The following is a 21,294-nucleotide window of genomic DNA, read 5'->3' on the forward strand; positions in this document are numbered from 1 at the left end:
GCTCCAAAATGTGTTAAGTCTTCCCTTCTTACTACATAGATGGCTGTAACTCTAAAATCTTTTGAAATTTTCATTTCAGCATTCCTTCATGCCACTTCCATCCTGAACAGCGAGAGCAGCTGGTTTGTTCCCTGTCTTTTTGTTTTTTTTTTTCTTTCCATGTTTGGGCTTTAAATATTGCTATTATACTTACTGGGTTAAAAATGGCCTCAAGAGCAATTAGGAAAAATACTAGAAATACTGATTTGGGAGAGTGTGTCCATCCCGGACCCATGCCAACCCCTTCGGAGAACTTCCCCCGTGAGTCCTGCTCGCTCCGGGGCTTTCCAGGTGTTTGGGCGAGAGGCTCCGGCTGCGCTGCGCAGATTTAAGACCAGGGATGACGGTACGCGCGGTGGCAAAGCTGCCGTGGCCTGTTGTTTAGCCTGTGAATGTATGAACGAGACTGAAGTGTTGGAGTTCCACCTTGTTAACTCCTCAGAACGTGACACCAGCTGGTGTTTTGGGTGCCTGTTAAATGCTGTATGAAACATGCCACCTACATTAAACTTATTTTTTTAACATGTTGATGGATTGATTGCTTGTGAAGAAAAAGGAAGAATTTTGTCGTATGATGCTGGTATTGTTCTGATGTGGGGGTGTCCTAGATCCTCTTCCTCTCTTTGCACTGGTGCAAATAGGCAGAGCAAGTGCATGGTAGAGGAGGATCAGGCCCTCTGTGGTTATGCCTCACTGAGAGTTGGGTAAAACGCCTCTTTTTACCTCCTTCCAGGGTCATTCAACAATGACTTCCGAGGAGAGGCAGGGGTACAGCACAGCCTCCCCGCTCCTAGGCTTAGGCTCTGGTGAGCAGGCTGTGTTGCCCACCGCGGGCACCTGAGCGATCTGAGGGAGCTGTCGCTGCGTGTTGGGGTGCACGTCGGTTAGTGGCTGGAAGGTGCTGTCTTTCCTCCTTTCCTTGTGTGGAGCGGAGCTTGCAGTGCGGAGCTGTATTGTTTCAGGACACAACTGTGATGATTCCTATGGGAATAAAGAGGAATATTCCTACTATGATGGACTGTGTAATTCCTATTACTCTATGTGGAAAGTGCTCCAGTGATGTGCAGCAGCACAAAATCCTAAAACAGACGCTGGACAGGAGTTGTTCTCCAGTGGCTGGCAAGGTTGGAGCCAGTGGAGACGCAGGCTTCAGAGAACCAGCACGGAGAGGACCGTCGCAGACCGAGCTGGGGGTGAACTGGAGAATTATTTGTGTGGCTAGAGCAGCCCACATCCCCATGGGCGTACGAGGTGCTCCTTTCTGTTATCCCAGCTTAACAGCTGAAGAGTCACGGTGGAGGACTTGAAAGAAAGGGGAAGGAGGTTTCCAAAAGAGAGAATTATTTGGGCAAGGGTGGATATATTTTCACTGTCAATATTACATAGGAAACCGTAAGCAATGCTCGAAAATGTGGCTGGCGCTATTAGCGCGATGGCAGATGGCAAAGTTGGTGGAGTGCTGTGGAGTATCGGCTCAATGACACTAAAAGGCTCAGGAATGTACTATATTAACGTGCATTTTCTATTATTAATGTTATTTTTAAATACATCTCTTGAGCCTTTGCCATCTCCTAGGGAAGAACTTGTTTGCCCAGTTCCTAGAGCGAGCTTCGACCCTGGGCACCTCGTGCTGCCAGTGCGACTGGCCCGGGCTGGGAAGCCGAATGACCCGCGGCCGCGGCCCGAGGGGTCCCCAGGGAACGGCTCGGGGTTCCTCAAAGGCAGGCGCCGGGCTGTGCCAGCAAACCCAGCTTACTCCCAGGGTGTGCTCCAGAAGCTGAGCCTTTTGCTTGTGCCTGTGCAGCTTTAGGATCAGGATTGCCGTTTTCCATAAAAGCAAGCTGGGGGGACGGGTTCTGACCCCGTCTGCAGGTTAAGTCTCAAAAAGGCACTGGGAACAGGCTGGAGAAGGGAGCAGCCCCTCACCCTAAAGGGCCTTACCTGGCTGAAAGCTCATTGGAATTCTTCCTAGGGGTCTCATATATTGCTGATTTTGTTTCTCTCCCTCCTGGGGAGGTAGGAGACGGCATTTACTACCAGTTGTGGAAAATAACACGGCACGTTTACTTTCAGGAACGGCTTTGGCTATTCTAGAGCCTCTAGCACACACAGATAGCATGCTGTTCCAGCGAAGACGTTGCTGGAAAATATGAAGCCTTGTTATCTTTTTGCATTTTTATTTAGCCAAACAAGGTTTCCATAGCTCTTGGACAGCTCTGCTGCTTGGGGAGAAAAAAAAACCCAAACCACAACTGTCATTTCTTCACCTGCCAACTCTCTGCACTAATTTTGTCTTCCTGCTTCAAAGCAGTCATCGTGCCCAGAAAATGTCAGTTCAAAGCGAAGTTTTGTCCAGTAATGAGCCAGTGAAAATTGTTTAGTGTAAGATCTTCTTGTGCAGCTATCAAATCCGTGCTGAGGTGAGAGCAGAGCTGGCCTTCGGGGTCTGCTCTGAGCTCTCCGCTCGGGTGGCTTGAAATCAAGGCTGCCTGCGTGCTGCGCTTCAAGGTCTCTGTGTGCTGACTTACCATGGGAGTAGCTTAACATAGACGAAAGGAGCGTCCCTGCATCTCCCCCATCTTTCTCAAGCAATAAATTCATCTGCCAGGGAAAAAAAGACCACGTAACTTGGACAAGGGCTGTACAAACACGAGACTTCTCTGAGCTGATGCATGCCGGGCGTCGGAGAGCCTCTTCCCCCGCTGACCTCCACCCCACACTCCACTGGCTGCAGGGAGCGGGCTCCGAAACTGCCTGATGTTCCCCCAGCTGGGTGAGTGTGCGAAAGGGAGTTGTTGCTCTGCCGCCAGCTCTCCTCCTGCCAGCGCTCAGCCCCGTGACGGAGGCTGGAAGGGCCGCATCCTGACCTTGGATGCACAAGACTGTAGTAAATCAGAGTCTCTAATATATCCAAAAGCCAACTTTCCCCTGCATGGAAAATACTGTATGTAACACCAAGAGACAAATACCAAAGTCCTTAGCTGGTTCTTTTGTAAAAAAAAAAAAAAAATCTCCCATTGGCCCTGGTGAGAGTTTTGCCTGAGTAAGGACGTCAAGATTATGCATGCTAATTAAATGAACCACCCATCCCTTCAGAGCCTGCTCTCTGCTGGGAATTCCCCTCTGAGTAACTTGCTCCCAGTGAGGAAAGGAGTTGCATGAAAAATTTCCCAGATGGTGAATCCGTTAGAGAAAATCACAATCTGTTTGTGGCTTTTTCAAACAAAAAAGAGCACAGGAGACGCTGCGGAATAAATTTGTTGTTGCAAACCATTTGCTCAGTAATGGGGAGAATTTAGATGGGCAAAGAGCTTTTTTCAGAGGAGTCTTATCTCCCTGCCTCTAAAAATGAGCAAAGGTTTAAAAAATAAATTACAGCGATGTATATTTTTAAAAGCCTAACGCGGTTACTTTAACGATGCCTGTTCGTTTATTCTGACATCAAGGGTGTCTGAAGCCGCGGGGGGACAGTGGCCTGGTCCATGCAAACCTCCGAAGGAACAATTGCTGCTGTGTGCTACGCCCGGCTTAGTGAACCCGCCCGGACAAAGGAGCCGTTTCATACAGAGCCGCCGTGTCCTGCCAGCCTCCTGCCCGCACCCCTGGGCGCGGGGACCCACACAGCCCCGGGACCCCGCTGGGAGAGCGCCGGGCTGCCCCCAACGCCGGCTGTGATCTGGGGCCAAAGCCACCCCCAGCCCGGGGAGGGGGCTTGGGGGGCGACGGGGCGGCCTTTGCCTGGGGAGAGGCGTCTGGGCTTCCCAACCGCTGCCCGGGGTGGGAGCGCCGTGAGGTGCCAGGCTGTGCCCGGGGGGCTGCGGGGCGCTGCTCCTTCCTGCAGCCCTGCTGGAAGGGGACAATGACCGGCGGGTGGCTGGCGCTGGGGGGGACTTGGATCCCTGCTTCATCTGTCAGAGCCCGAGACACCGCATCGCTGTACGCAGCCTGGCTTTGCTGCATTACTGATGTTGCCTGGACGCGTTTCACTTAAAATCTGAATGTCATAAAAAGCTTCAAGCCAAGAAAAGTTCTTCCAAGGTTTTCTTTTTTTTTTTTTCATTTAAACTTCAAATGAACACTGCTTAATAGTTTCTTGGAAACGCGTTTGCTTGCAGTTATGTGCAATGTAGGCACTGTTACTTCCTTCTTTTCCATGTGAGGCTGACTGCAAACTGTCTGGTGGCAAACATGAAACCCGGCGTTGTGCAATGCCGCGGGGCTGGGGGGGAGCAGCATGCACAGCTGAAATGGGCTGCAGTTGAAATTCGTAGGAAAACGGGTGGTGAATTCTTCTTGTGCATACGTTGATTTGATCCGCCGACGTCCTTTTAGTAACCCAGTCCTTACTGCTAAGAATTACGTAAACGCGCGCTGTCTCAGTTTTGCCAGGTTCACTTTAGGAGAGATTTATGTGCCGTCAGGATTTGCACAACTTGCTGAGCGTCAAGGGCTGAGGGGCCGGCACCAGTCGCAACGGGGACGTGCGCTCCAGTTCTCTTGTGCTCCAGCCTTCCCTAATGAACCAAGCTGGTAGTGCTGATTTGCCAACAAATTTCCTATTTACTGTTCACCAGAGCATCAGTTGTGACAAATAAACAGAAGAAGGCAGCATTTCACTGAAAGCATTTTATGTACTGATTAAGACACTGTACAAAGAGAGCTCCTCTGGGTGCATGGGAAGGCTTGGTTGCGAAGTAGCTATTGCTGTGCTTAAGGGGGCTGCTGTTAGGGCTTTGCAGCGCCAGCCAGGCCAAAAATCACAGAAATCATCTATTTCTGAAGTCTGGCTGTCCAAAGCCAGGGGAGTGCGCTTCTCTTTGCGATAGCAGGGGGGTGGTTTCCACAGAGATTGTTTGTTTAAATTATGCCTATATTCACACATTGTGAACGCCTTCAGAAAGGGATGAATGCGGTGCCTGGTTTTGAGAAAACACAGGATAATTTTTATGATCAGTAATGACATGACAGCGATGTGCTACAATAAGGGCAAGCAAATTTCACGCTTCGAGGACCGTAACTGCTTACCAGAGCGGGCAGGAGGGGACTGATGCTGCTTTTTCTGTTCTTTGGGAATGTTGGGCATGCATGAAGGGGCTTTTAGGTCTCTTCCTTTAGAGCATTAAGCACCAACACAGCACTGAAGCAAGAACCAAGACGTGTAACCTGGTTATAGCTCTGGGTAAACGTCTAGTTCTGCTGGAGTCAATGGCAAACTCCCAGTGCTTTCAGCGAGGTCAGGATTTCACCTTGTGTTCTTCTCAAACAAAACTGCCTGTTCTTGAGGAAATAAATAAAACATTTGAAAGCGATGCTCCTAAGGTCAAGTTGCAATGTGCGTACGTACAGAAGATGTACGTTGCTTTGTGTCGGTGTGTAGCACAAGAAATATGAGGCCAAATGCTGAAGTCCCTCACTTCGGGCCGCTGCCGTGGGTTCTCTCCCAGGCTGACTTTGCTGCCGTTGTAGCTCCCAGGTTGCTGCCGTGCTTCCCGGCTTGCACAGAAACACCCGCTGCCTTTGAGGGCAGATGGATGGGACCATCAGGAGCAAGATGGCTTTGCTCTTCCTATGTGAACGGCAAGCCCAAGGGGTTGAGTTCAGCCCAGGTGTGCAAGCTGCACCTCCCTGGGGGGGTCCAAAAGCCCCCAGCGTAATAAGACGCGAGGGGGGCTGACCCCAGCGGCTCAGCCCTTTGGAGAAACCACCCCACTGCTGCGGGTCCCGCTGGGCAAAAGCGCCCATCGCCCTCGGCTTGTGCGCTGCGTGGTGGGACGAGACGGTGCAGCAAAACCGCAGGGGACAGAGATGGGCAATGGCCGGGTTCGTTCACAGCCTGCCTGTGACCTTGAACATCTTTTACATCCTTCCAGCACATGATTCGGGGGAGAAAGCAGGGACGGGGGCGGTGGCACAGTATCGAAGCATTTGTTCAGCAATTGCTGCAAAAAGAAAACTTGCTTCAATCTGCAGAGATGCCAACTGAATTTTGTTTTGTTTTGGTATTTTGGAGGCAAGCCAAAAGCAGGATGTTGGGAAGTCTTCAGCAGCTACTGCCTGCTTGTTCCATACCAAGCATAACTTTGTATATATTTTTATCGGCAAACTCGGTCCCACGCATCGTGATGCGCAAACAAGAGCCCTGGCTGCAGGGCTGCTCTTCCAGGGCGCTGGAGGGAACGGAGCCGGTTTCCTTCCCTGTTTCCATAAGTCAGAGTTGCAGGAGCTGGCCTGCAAAGGTATCTTTTTTTTCCCTGCCAGCTGCGAAGAGGAATAGCAAGTGGTTGATTTGATTGGAGAGGGAAAGAAAAAACAAGTTTCGAACCCGTTGGGGTCCCCGCTCCTCGGTCTCAGTACAGGGCAGATTTCAGTGCGGTCCTGGCTGCGATTCTGCAAAGGTTGCAGGGAATTTAGGGTATTACTTTTTGCGTTTCATGTGGGGATGAGGCGCGTTTCTGCTTTGTCAGCAGAAGGGCCTGTTCTCTGCCTTGCACAATAGAAAGCGGCTGAGTATAAATAGCTTTTCATGCCTGTCACCTCGGTGACTTTAATGGCGATGCCCTGATTTAAGCCCTGCTTCCAGAAGATGCTTCAGGTGTGTGCTCTCCCCACGGGGCTGAACACGCATTTAAATTAAACGCCTGTTTAAGGGGCTGTAAGCAGCGATGCACTAAGCCCGTGTTTTAGCGCTTTGCAGAGCTGGGACCGGCACGAGGGGGGGAGAAGTGAGTTCGTTGTCGCTGTTTAAGCGCTACAACTGTTGCCTTCACAAAGGATCAGCGCTCAGAACAGGGAGACATCTTAAGAGTGTCTGACAAATATATGTACATTCGGGGACCGCGAGCCTGGAATTCGTAATACGGTGAAGGGTATTGAACATGACAGAGCTCCACGGAGGATAGAGCCGACGCTCTACCTGCCTGCCGCAGCAGCACCGGCTCGAGCAAGCCCCCGGGATCGCCGGAGTGGGATGGCAGCCGCTGGCGGGGGGACGGGACGGGTGCCCAGCACCCAGTGGGCACGGAGGGGATGGGTGCTCCCTCCTGTCTCCCTTGTTCATCTCCTGCCTCTTCATGGAGAGCTTCGCGGCTCGCTTTCATCAGCGTTTTCCAGTGCTTACCACATCGCAGCCCCAGTATCAGCTGGGGTCAGTAAGCGTTATCAATCTAATACTAATAATTAAATGATTTATCTCGGGGCATTTAAGGTGCGGGCTGGGCTGGGTGCAGAATCATGACCTGAGCGACAGGAGATCTGTGTCGTGACAAGCTGGGCAGAAGCACCCTGACGGGGTGACCCAGTCCCACGTCTCCCCTTGCCCCGTTTGCCCTGCCTGCATCCTGGTTGCCCCTTTGTTCCGAAGAACAGCATCCGAGGTGACTATGGATGCCTTTTTAAATGCTCATTGTCACATTATCCATCAGATACATATTTACAATCATTCATTAAATTAGGATGTACGTTTCATTCTTCTTTCTTAGAATATTAATGCCTACTCCTGGCTGAAATGCCATATGAATATTCATTAAAAAATCAATCAATTCCTGTGCCAGGAATGATGTCATTTGAGCAATAACTGAAGCAGTAATCGAGCATGCTATGAAAAAACGATGAATGCCATCAGATCTAATGTTTATTGAACTCCGTGTGGGTAAATCACAGAAGGTTTTTTTCCATGCTTTTGCGTGCATAAACTGGTGCTCCAGTTCCTCCTTCTGCCTGGCACCAGTGAGCCCAGCCCAGCGGGGAGCACCTTGGAGCAGGTACGAGACATCCCGCAACGATGGATGAGTCTGGGGGCCGGGCGGGAGTCACATCGCCGCAGAGCTCCTAATGAAGAGAGGATTACAAATTTGTCTTATAACAATGGGAAACAAAAGCTCTCAAAACTGTTGTGGGAAATCTGGAGAATGAATAGGCTGAAGTCGTCTTTCCAATAGATCTTTGGCTGGCGAAGTTCTTTCTCATCACTTCAAGCATTGTCCTGAGGGAGTTGAATGATGGCTTTTCTTGGGTTGTCCTCTCCATTTTTAATGGTGGAGCTAGCAGGGCAAATACAGAGTAAAGAGTAACAATGCGCTTTGGGAGGGATCATTATTACTCTAAATTTTCTCGAACTGAGACTTTCTCAACAATTGCAAAGGAGCTGTGCCAATGCACGGGCTTTGACTGCGGCTCCCGTGATAAGATCACACTCTGGTTGCGTGGGAAATACTAAGAGTTTTGGCTTGAATTCAGCAGCAGGAGTTGCTTTGGAAATCTTGTGTGTGCAATGCATCAGCCTTATAAAAGAGGTCATCTTCAGGATCTGCTTTTTGCCATAGCTGCCATATTAAAATCCTCCATCAACTCTGCAGAACAAATTACGTGGAGCATTTATCCTGCGGAGGAGTTGGTTTGACTGTAACTATCTGAGTATCTGGGGGGTTGTGCCCCATTTTATTGTTATTTACACCCGGCCAGCCCCTGCAGAGCATCCTCTGCCTGTATCCTTGTGCAAGTGCGAAAGGCACCCCACGATCCAGGGCGTCTTTCCCACCCGTCATTTCCCTGCCCCGCGTCTCACTGCTGAGGGGCAGATGTTTGGCCCGATCCTGTAATTTGCTGAGCGCTTCCCGATTCCCACCCTCTCCTCGCCCAGGAGAGGCTGGGCTGAGTGGGCAGAGGAGGTGGGAGAGGAGCCGGCAGCCGGGCGCTGTTTGCTGGGGACATTCTCGCAGTATGTTGGAGCTAAATATTTAGGAAATTTCACAGTCATAAGACATTAAAATTCTTACCATGAATTAAGTTATCGCTCAATCATTCAGAAGATCCCTGCGATCGCTCAGCATAAAAATCCAGCCTATCTCATGTCCAGCAGCAGTATTTCAGGAGACGTCTGGGTCAAGCCCAGAGCCGCAGGGCTGCTCCGTCCCCTCTGCCCCGGCCCGTCCTCACGGAGCTGCCCCTGGAGAAGACAGGAGCCCAGGTCTGCTGCTTTAGCTGTCCACGCGCTAACGTTACCCCGTAACATCTTCAGGGGGTGTCAGTACTGGTATTAGCCCATTTCCAGTGGTGAAAGAGCCGCTTCCCAGCAGCTCCTGCCGGCGACAGCGGACCCTGGGCTCCCGGCAGAGGAGGAGCGGGGAGCCAAGGTTACCCGCTGCCAGCTCCAGCGCTGCAGCATCAGCTCGTGAGTCAGGGCTCTGACAAGAGAGACTTGCTGCATCAGTCACATCACAGACGCGTCAAACCAAAATGTTCTTCCTCGGAAAGGAAAGGGAAACACAGAGCGATTATGCCAGGCTCTCATTTACATGCTTAGCTTAGAAAAATTAAATGCCCGACTTCATCTCAGGCGGTTTCACACTCTCGTGGAGGGCATCGCTGTCTCCCGCAGAGCAGCCCCGCGGCCACCCGGTCCCCTTGCCACCTGGCCAGAGTTATTTGCCCCTCCGAAGGTGACCTGAGCTGCTTGATTTAAGGCATCTTGCCTGTGTTTCTGTGCATCTAAATCACAAAATGGTGAGGGGTGGAAGGGGATCTGTAGGGGGAGGCTGAACACCATTTATTTGCTCAGCGGTCAACTGAGCGGTCAATTTTAAATTAATTAAAATTATTATCCAAGAAAGACTTCGAAAAAGTGATGGTTGTATCAAAAAAATGAGGCACGCTATGTGACAAGCCTGAGCCCGTCTGCAGGGAGTTCTGGTCTGAGAGCCATCACAGGCGTTGCTCGGTGTCCCCAAAACCTCCGGGCTGGCTACAGGCACCCCTCCGCGTTACCGGGGCACACAGAGCCCAGCTTCACCCTCTCCGCTAAACCAGAAAGGGACGCTCCTTTCCCGAGTTTCAAAGCTCTCTAAAGCAAACAGGTGACCTCAAGCGCAGCGCCCTGCAGCGGGGGCTAATCCTGACGAGGGCTGTGGCAGTCACCCAGGTTGCTTGGTACGGCAGTTCCTGCGCTAACGAGCCGTATTCTCACACAGCCAAGTGAAAGATGATGCATCTGGGAGCAGAAATCATGGGCAGACCTTAAAGAGAAAGCGGTCAGCCAGAGAAGGACTTGTAAAGTCCCGTGAATTGTGCCAGTTCACGCTAAATACAACTTTTGAGCAGTAAAGGCAATTAACTATCACGATCATTTACAAGAAGAGGTTCTACCCACCAACACGTTGAGTCTTTAAGATGAAAGTAGACATTTTCCTGAAAATTTTATTTTAATGCTGCTCCTGGGAAAAAAGTCTGCAGTCTGTGTCTGGGGAGGTCAGGAGCCTTCCAGCATCAGAGCCCAGCACCTCCAGCTGAGCCCGGGCGCGTGGTCCCTGCACAGGAATCAACAGCCAGAGCGACTGGGTTTTCTCTTCTCCTGCTTGCACAGCCACCATACCATTATGTAATAAATAACTTTTAAAACAGGCCAGCGATGCATTATTTTTGTTATTGTCCTACTCTGACCTCGTGGGAGGCCCAGCTGGAAAGGAGCGGAGCCTTGCTCTTCGGGAGCAATTCTCACGACAGGATCTGAAGGATTTCTGTATTTACAAACAAGTAAAGCCTTTTCACATGCGACCTTGTACCAGTTTACTTAGGACAATGCGGCCACCTTGGAGACACTCTCATTTCTGTTTGTTTTTACTTCTTCCTAATCATTTTAATGTAAACCAGAGAAGCCTGAGTGTAGTCAAAATAACCACTGTTTGCACCACGTCAACTGTGTGGCATAGTGCAGTGCCCGAGCCTTGCCGAGATGTCTAATGTAAAGGACTCAGAACTTTATTTACTTTATTTCTAAAAAATAACAACTCTTACGTCCAGTTCCGTCACATTGGCTCGCCCTGGGCAGTGCCTTATCCCATCAGCGACTTCGTCACGTTACTGGGGATGCTGATGCGGGAGAGCCCTGCCCAGAGGAAGGAGGTGGCAGAGCCTGCTGGCGGTGTTTCCCGTTTTCTGGTCGGCATCACGTGAGCCGGGGCAGACGGAGGGTTGGGATAGCTGGGGCCGTCACACCACGACCAAAGCTGGAAAGGAAAATACCCGGGGGAGAAAAAATAACTGAGCTAAACAGCTGCCAAAGACAACAAACGAAAGGCTTGCTTGGGTAAGAAATTGTCTCCCTGGGTCCTGCAGCTTTGGCTGAGCAAAGATTCCAGGGGCTTGGCCCAAAATGGGGGGTTAGCACCCCGTCCCTCCGCAAGCGTGATGGGTAACAGCAAGGTGCGGCGAATACGCCGTTCATTGTCCCATCACGGCTGATGGCAAGCGCAATTACTGATGTTACAAGTGGGCTGCAATGGCAGTTATCTCCCAGGGTCACGGTCTGGTTCAGGGAGCTCAGACACCGTCAAAATGCCAATTCTGAGCCCTGGGCTCCCGGGAGATCTCTGCGGGGCTGACATGAAAACATTGCTGGGCTGGAATGAGACCCCCCGTGACCCAGAAGAGATTTACTGCAGCAGGGTTAAAGCTTTCCCAGTGAAATACATGCCAGCAACGTTCCTTAATGGGAGCAGAGTGTAATTCCGGAGTGGGAAGTGAAATGAAGACACCACAAAGCGGTCGAGGAGCAGAGGAGCAAGAGACTAACGAGGCAGAGCCAGCAGATAAATTCCCGGGATGGTCACAGGTTGTCATTTAACCTCTTCATCCTCATTTTCCAAAGGCAAAGGCAGGCGTAACACCTCCCTTCAGACCCGTTTCGAGCTTCGTGGCTGAGAGGTGTGTACCTAGATAGTTACTGCTCTATTTGGCCAGAACCTATGTATCCTCCCACGCCACCCAGCTCTGCTACATTGATTGCAATAAATCCCCCAAGGAACCAACTCTTTCCTCACTTACGGTGTTCTAGTTTTGTGCAAGGACATTAAAAATTGTCTCTGTTCTTGCAGGCGGGAGCACAACAAGCAAAACTCATCATCTGGCAAAGTTCGCTTGGCTGGTATGATGGGGAGAGGAAAAGGCAAACCCCTCTGCCATAAATAAATAAAGTACGTAAACGAGGGTTTCCGATACATTTTGTTTTGTCATTTGCTGCTATTCATGATGGTATGTTAATCCCAATGAACTTTATACGGCTGTAATACAGCTGCCGTGTCCTCTCCTCTCTCCTATGAATACCAATTACGCTGAAGTGTTGGCTAAATGTACCATGGAAGTAAAGGTTTCTGGTAGCAGGTAATTTTCTCTCCCTACCAGATTGCCTCGTAGTTCACAGCGCAATGCAAATATTGGTTGCATGTATTGGACTGGGTAGATAACACTGTTTCTACCTACAAAGAAAACTTCTGTCCCAGTTACCGAAATTCATCCTAATATGACAATTGATCTGCTTTGCAAAGTCCTCTGAAGGATTGCTTCAGAAAAATGAGTCCCTCAGGCAGACTTTTTAATTTTTGCATTTCTTCCAGCATCCTCTTCCAGCGTGGAGCCGCTCTGCTGTGCGTACGTGGTGATTCCCACAGCCCCAAAGCGCTGGGCAGCTGCCCAGCCTGGTCCGTGGCACACCTCGGCCACGGCGATGGCCATCCCCACGGCAGCCGGTCTGGACGGAGGAAGATTAGAAAGATCTTGCAGGTCTTGTTCCGTACCGAGTTTGCTGGAAAGTCACGTCTCTGCACAAAATAAAGTTGTCCTCTGCTCACTGGTTCCACCAGAGCTGGGTGCAGCGGTGCTTTGCCGTGGGCTCCCTGACCACTGTGAGTCTGGAACCCAGCCGGGCCGGCTGCCTCGCACAGGCGTTCAGAAATGCAACTGGGAAGCAAGATGCAAGGTGTGTTTTAACCATCTTCAGTGTCCTTACAGCCCGGAATTCGGAGAAGGGACAAAATCTCTACAGCTTTGCGGTGAACAGCTCATGTTTAACTGAAGAGCTGCAGCCGGAAGGGTTAAATGGACGTGGGGTACTGCGGAATTGTTTCCTCTGCTTTGCTAAACTACTGTTCAGATGGGGGAAAAAAAGAGTTAGCTTTTCTCCTGCAAGAATGTAAATGTTGGGTATTTTATCAAGTGATTTCTTCAGCCCTCGAGCCATTCTTCAATTTGAAATGCTAGATTGAAAAAAAATGCAGGGAAGAGAGAGAAAGAAAGAAAATATTTTCCTCAGCCCAAGAACGCTTTGCAGACATTATGGAAAATGTTGCCTGTTTTGTTTCCTCTAGTCGCTGAACAATCTTTTGCATTAAAATCAGCATAGTAGTAAATAAACATGTTTTCTCTAGCCCTGGAGCCATTCCGAGACATCAAATGGTACTTAAGAAATGTTTCTTTCTCCATCACAGAACATTTTAAAGATGTCCATGGCTGAGGGGAGGGAAGATGCTCTCCTGGCTGAAGCATTAGCAGGCTTTCTGCTCGCTCAGGGCTGGGGAGGCCCTGGGCAAGTCACGGAGCTCGGATTTTCTGTTCTGGTTAAGCACTTGGGGAAGAACAGGAGTTTTCCAACGATGCAGCATCTCGCAGCTCCCCGTGGATGCGGCTGGGTTTCCCGTGAAGCTTGGAGAGGCGCAGGGGGCTTCCGAAATCCACAGCACCGCTCCCCTCCCGGCGCTGAGCCTGAGCTCTGCTGGAAAACGTCGCCAGTGAATGAAGCATCTCGGGGCGATACCAATTACTCGAGTCGCGTCCCCGTGTCCTCTGCAGCAGGGGGATGCTCTGACGTGAGCTGGGGTCCCTCAAGGGGGACACGGGACGGTGCTGGCCGTCCCCCCAGGGATGTTTGCAGCCCCAGGAGGCGGAGGTGATGGTCCAGCCGGGCGCACCCCAGGCTTCTCCTGCGACAGGGGAGCTCTGGCAGGAGGTATTTCGCAGATTTGCACTGAATGAATGAAACTCAGCGGCTCCGCTCTGTCCGGAGAGTGGCCAAATGGGCCATCATTGCCCAATTCCCTTCTCTGTGAAATGGGGAGTGGGTGTCCACGCTGAAGCGTTTGTAGCATCGTGTTGAGATGCTTCAATGAGAAACAAGGGAGGGGAGCAGGGAACGTCACACTTGAAGGGCAGTACGATTGCCCTATCTCAGAATGCAGTTTGGGGACATATTTCTCATGCATCATTTCTAAAAAAAAAATGATTTTATCTTGCGCAGCAAAGAAAATGTGTTTGTCCTGTCCTGACACTGTTTTTTAAAGTGTCAAGTGCTAATGAAATTCCTCAGCCTTGAGCAGTTCTAGGCATCCAATGTTGATTTTTAAAATATGGGGATATTTTGCTGCAGATTTTTAAGGCAGCCTCGAAATGATAAATGTTGGAGAGTGTGAGAGAAAAGAAACTTCCAGATTCAAAGAAGTTCTGACACAATCTTGCATGCAAAGCAGACAGAAAGAGGCTTGTGCTGTAAAGACGTTTTTTGTTATTCCTTTGAAATTTATTTAGAAGACGTAGGGCTAACAGTGTGCACTTTAATCATGCAAATAGGTTTGCTGATTTTAATATTTTGGGCTTAGAGAAGCAAGAAAGGAAAATGACTTTTTTTTTAGGCTATAGGATGAAATTTGGAATGAAAATTTGCCCACAAATCTCGAGCAGTCCCACCCCGGATAACTCTGCTTTTGTGTGCAACGCTTAAAAGGCTTTTTACCGCAGGAGAAGGGCATGGGAGAGGAGAGCGGAGCTGGAGGCAGGCCGGGAGGCTGGGCTCAGCTCTAGCCCGGCTCTGCGGAGCTGTGCGCCAGCACGGGTCTCGGTTCGCTGGGGACCTCTTCCTCTGACATTAAAATCTGGGCTGCGAGACCATCAAAAACCAAAACTCCCCTGGGTTTTGCTGGGGATGGGGGCTCTGTGCCCCCGTGGGCTTCCCTCGGTGGTGACCTTGGGCTGTGGGGTGCAGCATCGCCCGCCAGCCCTCGGCGGTGGGGGAGGAGGGCTGCCGGAGCCCTGCAACGCTGCCGGCTCGGGAGCGCGCCCGCGGCCAGGCACCATCATGGCCAGACCACAACCGCCTTCTCCTGATCAAGGGGTTTAAACCTCCTGAACGGCATCCGTCACCCCACCCCACCCTGCAGCTCGCTCGGTCCCTCCCTGAGCAGAGCAGCTCCTGCACGTGGTGATTCCAAGCAGAATCCCTCGGGATGCAGCCAGGGGGGCTCGGCGATGCTCCGTGCCCAGGGAGCCGGCCCCTCGCCAACGTGCGAAGGTCAGCATAAGCACCCATGTTTATAAAATCAGGGCCCAAACGAGTAAATGTTCGCAGGACCGAGTGCTGCGATGGCACAGGCAGCAGCAAATGGAAAGAGAAGCTGTAGGTGGCAAGATCTCATTAATTACAGAAATAAAACAGGTGTGAAAAACCACCGGGCTTTAATAAACTGGGGGAGCTGCAGGCGCAGGAGGTGGCTCAGCGGGGCGGGCTGGGAACACGGACAGGGACACACGGACATTCCCCAGCGCGATCGCTACGCAAATCCTGCAGGATTTCCTCTGCAAAGGGAACCGCCGGCGCGCAGAGCCCACGGCGTTGCCCATGGACCAGCCCCATCGCAGTGCGGGACCGACGGCACGGCCTTTGGCACGTCTCAAAGAAGGATCCTTCACGATCCCGAGATCCCATGGTCCCAGAGTCGGATGGGGGTCGGAAGCTGGCGAGCGGCGAGGGAGCAGAAGCAAGGGATGAAAGAAGCCCCGAGGGGTCAGGTCCCCGCCGCAGCCCCCCGGGCCGGGCCGTTTGCCTGGTGGAGTTTTCGCATCCTGGCTGGGTTCTGAGCAGCAGGATAGAGAACCAAGAGGGGTTGGTTTGGAATACGGAAATTTCCACCTCCCTTGGTTTTTCTTCTGTTTCTCTCTTCAGTGAAGATTCTGAATGAACCTTTGAGAGAGAAGGGTAAAAATGTCTTTTATTGCCGCGGGTCGCAGAGCATTTGGAAAGCCCCGTGCCGCAGCTGCCAGGCAATGCCATTCACCGTTTCGGGCAAGATTCTGCAATTCTTTAAATTTGGGGCGAAAGCACTTGGGCTGGGACCCCCTGAGAACGTACACACATGTTCAGCACCACACGTCCCGTGGCGGCTCCGCGTACCTGGTAACCATCGCGTCCCACTGTTTGCACCTGCCTGAAGCCGAACTCTTGGCCGGGGCAGCGCGGGGGGACGGTGGAGTGACGCCGTCTGAGCCGGGCGCGTGCCCAGGCGTTACGCCAGCCCACGGAGCCGGTAGGTGCGTGGGACCCTGGAGGGGCTCCGCTCGCTCTGGTTGACATCCTATAGGAAATAAATAAAATACAGTAAGTTTTATTTTACTTTTTATTTATAAATAATTTTTATTTATTAATTTGCTTTTTTAATAAATGAAATAAAAAATGAAATAATAAAATAATAAGGCAGTTGGCAGTTGGACTAGATAATCATTGTAGGTCCTTCCAATGAACTATTCTATTCAAAAATGAAATAAAATAAATGAAATAAAGAGTTAAGATAATAAAATGAAATAAAAAAAAAGAAACAAAAAAGAAATAATAAAATGAAAAAAAAGTAATAAATATAAATGAAATTTAAAAGAAATTAAAAAGTCAATAAAAATAAATAAAAATAATAAAACTAAATGAAAAATAATAAAATTAAATAAAAATAACATTAAAAAGTAAAAAAGAAATAAAAATAAAATACAAAAGAAATAAAACCCGAAATAATAAAATTAAACAAAACATAAAACAATAAAACAATAACATGAAATGAAATAAAAATGATAAAAAATAAAATAAAAATAAAATAAAAATAAAAAGAAAAGAAAATGAAATTAAATTAAATGAAATAAAACAAAAAAGAAATAAAATAAAATAGAATACAAATGAAATAAAATAACGATCAAATAAAACAAAAATGAAATGCAACGCAACGAAGTAAGCCAGCAGCGGTTTCTGCCGCGCCCCGCCCGCGCCCCTCCGCGCCGTGCCCGCGGTGCCCCTGCCCCGGTCCCGCCCTCCGCGCTCCCCCATCCCCGAGCGGCGCATCCCGGGGGGCGGTGGCGGCGGCGGGCGCTGGGACCACCCCCCGCCCCGGTCCCACCCCCCGCCGCCGCCCCTCTCCCCCCGCCGCGGGCCCGGTCCCGCCGGGGCCGGCAGTCTGCGGCGGCCGCGGCTGCCGGCGCTGCTGGGCGAGGTCAGGGAAAGTCCATGTGAGGAGCGGCTGGAATCACTTCCTGCTGCCGCCGCCGGGACCGCCGGCACCCGCCGCCGCTAGGCCCAGGGCAGCCTCCATGGGGCCGGCGCCCCGCAGGTGAGCGCCGCGTCCCCCCGGGACCCCCGGCGGGCGGGAGGACGGGGGGGGCGGCGGGGCGGGGCGGCCGCCGCCACCCGCCGCGCCCAGCATCCCCCTTTGTATTTTAGTAAGTGTAACCCCCCCGGCTTAAAACTCGGGAAAGCCGCGCGACAGGCAAACGCGCCTCAGCCCCCCGCTTTTTTGGGGGGTGGGAGACGCACATGGCCCCCGGAATCGTAACCTTTCCTTCCATTCCCAATGGAATGCTGCGGTTACCCGGAGGGGGGGGGTCGGCTCAGCCAGCCCGGGTGCCAGGGGGTATTTTTGGGGCGGGGGGGGGTCGGGAGGAGGAAGTGGTGACCCAGGGGTGCCGGCCCCCCCCCTGCCCGCGGGAAGCGGGGTTTGGGATGAATTGGGTTAGTTCCTGCTGTGTTTTCAAGTCCTGCACGAATGTGGAAAATCGGGTTATTATTAGAAATACCTTTCTGAAGAGGCTGCGGGGCTGGCTGGATATTTTATTTTTCAATGGCTAAATGCAGACGCAGGCTCGTACTTTCTCTCCCAGGGGAGGAAAACGCTGCGAAAGGGGAGATATTAAAAAACGAAACCCGGCCGAACGCCTGAATTCAGAGCTCAGGAGCGATCCCCGAGGTCGCTGGGGTGCCCGGTGCCCTCCTCACGCGGCTGCGGCGGGGGCTCGCTGTGGGACGGGCGGCTGTGCCCCATCCCAGCACATGAGACCCGTCTGTCGGCGAGGGGCAGGGTGTTAATCCGCTTGTCGGTGTCTGAGCAGGGAAAAATTGGGGTAGGTGGTTGGGTTTTTATTGGGCAAGCGCCTTCCCGAGCGCCGGCGCGTTCCCCTGCCTGCTGCAGTCTGCAGCCTGCTGTAGTTAAAGTGCGTTTGCGGTGCTCAAGGACTTCTCCAAACATCTTCCCTGCTGTAGGAAAATAAAACGACAGCAGTACATCGCGTGCTGCGCTCTGCCGGGCTCACCCGTACCGACCAACGGCAAAGTGCAGGATCGCTTCCAGCCAAGTCTCCATTACCCGCTGGGTCGTTAATTTGAATATTCACTTTTTTCCGCCTTTCAGGAGGCATTTGCGAGGTTGCGGGCAGCTTGATGTGCTTCGTGCCTGCCAAATGTTTGCCTCGCGCCCCACGTAATTGAGGGGCTGGCGTGCCGGTTTACCTTCTCCAGCTGAAATATTAAACAGTAGGAGAACTTGAAATCGGTAAACAAACCGGAATGATTGCTGCCCTCCCGGTGGCACGTTGGCTTCTCGGCAGTGATAGCCGTGGCGGGTCCGGGGTGGCTCCGGCAGCGGCTTTGCAAACCCCGTGGGGTCCCTGGTGTCCGCCGGGTGCCGGGGGGCTGCGAGAACCAGTCCTGCTCAAAAGCGCGGCATTCAAGCACAGCTAAACCCACATTACCTGCCTTATCCATAGCCTGCTATTAAATAAAACCCTTCAACTCATAAGAATAAAGCTGAGCCTTTCCTTATTAGCTGAATTGGTGTTGTTTGCCCAGCCTAGGACAATAGGTCCGTGACCTCCAGGTGTGGATAATGGAGGTTATAATAGTTTGATCTGAAGTCAGCAGCAAATATAAAATAATTAGGGATCTTCTCCTGAGAATAAATGTCCTTCCATAGCTGTAACTACTGGAGGTTTTTCCTCCTGTAGAGGCCTTATAATTAAGGCTTCATGGGAGAAGAGTGGTAATACTTGAACGTTGATGGGTGGGGATGGATTCTAGAACTTAAAAATTGTCAAAGAAAGCTTCCGAGGCTTGCTGAATAATACGAGTCGTTGGGTAGAAGTCAGACGTCAGTAAGTGCGTGTGCAGGAGGTCTCCGCATCGTTTGAAGGGGCCCACTGGGACAGACGTGCCGCTTGTGCTTTGGCCAGGCTGTGCGCCGGCGCAGGGCGGCGCTCCCCGGAACGCCTTCGGTTCCCAGCCTCGGACCCCTGCGCGGGGGGCTCACCCCTCGGGCCAGACCGCGCTTTCTCCGCCGGCGAAGAACCGGCCCCCGGGGAGATTCTCCCTTTCCGCCCCTCCTGCCCGAGCGCCGGCCTGGGGCGCCGTCGGGAGCGCTCGGTGTGCTCGCCGCGGTCCGGAGCTGCTGGCACCGGTTGGTGGTGGTTGTTCAGGTCTCCTCGAGGTTTTCCCAGAGTCCTCCTTTGTTCCGAGAAGATGGACGCCTTTAGATAAGATGCGTGCATTGATGCTCCGTCAATGCTCCGTCTTGTTATTTTGGAACGATGTTTTCAGTGCCCTCTTGGAATGTCAAAGCCTTTTCCCTCCCCCAGCCGTCACGCTGTGCTTTCCCAAGGGAGTCTCCTTGGATTTGGGGCAGGGGGAGCAGGTTTCGGGTCCTCTCAATGGGTCAGCATCCCCACGGGCATCACCGCGGTGCTGCCCGTCCGGGGAGGTGAGAGCATCCTTCCTGCTAGCAAGTCCAGCAAAGAAAAATCCCCTCTCCTTGAACTGGAAGGAGCCTGCCTGTGAGGTCCAGGTAAGTCCTTTCCGGACTAGGTTTTGGTTCAAATCCCAAGCCGAGGTGCCGGGAGGTGCGCGGCGGCTTTGCGGCATTGCCGGTCGGCACTCGGTGACGAAGCGCCCAGAAATCTGCGAGAGCCCGTTCGACTGGGTGAGATTTGGGTTTGCTTCAGAGAAACGTCCAGTCTGGCATGTGCTTACCCGGCTGGGGATGCAAACCATCTCGCCTCGGAATGGAAATATTTATTTTAGACTGTCTTCTTATAAAGCCTGACTTCCCTGCCAGGCCTTCTGGAGGCTGGCCGGGCTGCGGAGTCGGCAGGGACGCGCTCTATCTGCGAGCTGGCTTTATTGACGTACGAGTGCTTAAATCGGTACGCGGCGCCGGGGCGCGGGGGGGATAAACACAGCGAAACAACCTGCGAAAGGGCGGTGCGACTCTGCTTTGCTCTGTACAGGGCCTGCGTTTAAAAATACCCAGGCCTGACAAAATGGGGTTAGAAGGAGGCTTCAGCCACGGGTTTGAATTTTCCCAGGTTTTCTGAGCCAGCTTTTTAGGTGGGGAAATCGGGTGGGCTGTGCCGGGTCGCAAGGAGCATCTCCGGGGATGCTGAGGAGCAGGGGGGGCTGCACTTTAATTGCCTTTTTTTTTTTTTTCCTTTTTCTACATTTCTTTGAGTTTAGTTGAATGCAATGAAAGAAATAAAATACAGGCATTCAGCTGGAGGAAATTAAACTGAATTGTAAGTTCTCTGCCATACTTAATGGCCAGGGAGAGCATTGTATCTTGCTGCAGTTGGCCTTCCCATCCAGCCCGAGCCCGTGTTTGCCCCCCAGCCCAGCGATTCTTCCTCTGGGGAGGTGGGAGCAGACCCGATAGCGCTCAGCACCCAGCTGGGATGGGCACACCTAAAAGGGATGTTCTGTGGGGTTTTTTTTTTTTCAATCCAGCCTGTAAAGCAATTGAGAAATAGGTGAAGCGTGCTTAAAAGAGGGTGAGGCTGTTGGTTTTCTCTACCTGACTTTATTTGTGAAGTGACAGGAATTTTGACAGGCTTTGTGTCTTTTTTAGCAAATCAAGTGTCATGCCAGGTTTGCCTGTGGATGAGATCATTTGCAAAATATGTTTCCCAGCTTGCTTCAGGCATAATTCATTGTGTCAACTGCAATTGCTCATTTGCTAGGAACTGTGATTCATTAGCCTTTTTTTTTTTTTTTTAAAGTTCAACTTGGTTTTGAGCAAATGTTTGGAGGCAGAACAGAAATTTAAAAAAATATTAAATCTCACAGTCTTTGTATCCATAAATGCTGCTGTTAAGGGAAAACTTCCTAAAATGCCGCGAACGCAGGGAGGGAGACGCAACCCCTGGGCAAGCTCCGCTGTGCAGGATTGCGCTCGTTTTGGTCATGTGGTTACTCCTAAATGGGGATGGAGGTAATAAAAATGGGACTGCTGGGACGGAGCCTGCCACGTAGAGCCCTGGATGATGGAAGGAGCGTGCGGAGCTTCCTCCTCCTTTTCCCTGGCGGGGGGTTTCAGCCTGCTGAAGGTACCACACTCTTCCTCATCCCCGGATTCGGCTGGGGCG

At 51.6% G+C, this 21,294-nt stretch overlaps 1 protein-coding gene and 1 long non-coding RNA gene across 3 annotated transcripts in view; one reads left to right on the plus strand and one right to left on the minus strand.

The window, feature by feature from the left end:
• NACC2 (NACC family member 2) overlaps positions 1-21,294 on the plus strand; it is an 87,224-nt gene that overhangs the window by 8,329 nt on the left and 57,601 nt on the right. Inside the window, exon 1 of one of the 2 annotated variants that reach the window (XM_075170737.1) lies at positions 17,038-17,222. The exons of the other annotated variant lie outside the window; for it this stretch is intronic. The gene's annotated coding sequence lies outside the window, so the exon portion shown is untranslated. Of the gene's footprint in view, positions 1-17,037; positions 17,223-21,294 lie in introns of those variants that run through there. 2 annotated transcript variants of the gene reach the window in all.
• LOC142091455 (uncharacterized) lies at positions 15,291-16,150 on the minus strand. Its single transcript, XR_012676818.1, has 2 exons — positions 16,028-16,150; positions 15,291-15,817 (listed from the first exon to the last, which is right to left on the minus strand). It is a non-coding gene; the product is annotated as an uncharacterized LOC142091455 (long non-coding RNA).

The sequence above is a fragment of the Calonectris borealis genome, chromosome 21, assembly GCF_964195595.1.
Source record: "Calonectris borealis chromosome 21, bCalBor7.hap1.2, whole genome shotgun sequence".
In the NCBI taxonomy this organism is placed as follows: domain Eukaryota; kingdom Metazoa; phylum Chordata; class Aves; order Procellariiformes; family Procellariidae; genus Calonectris; species Calonectris borealis.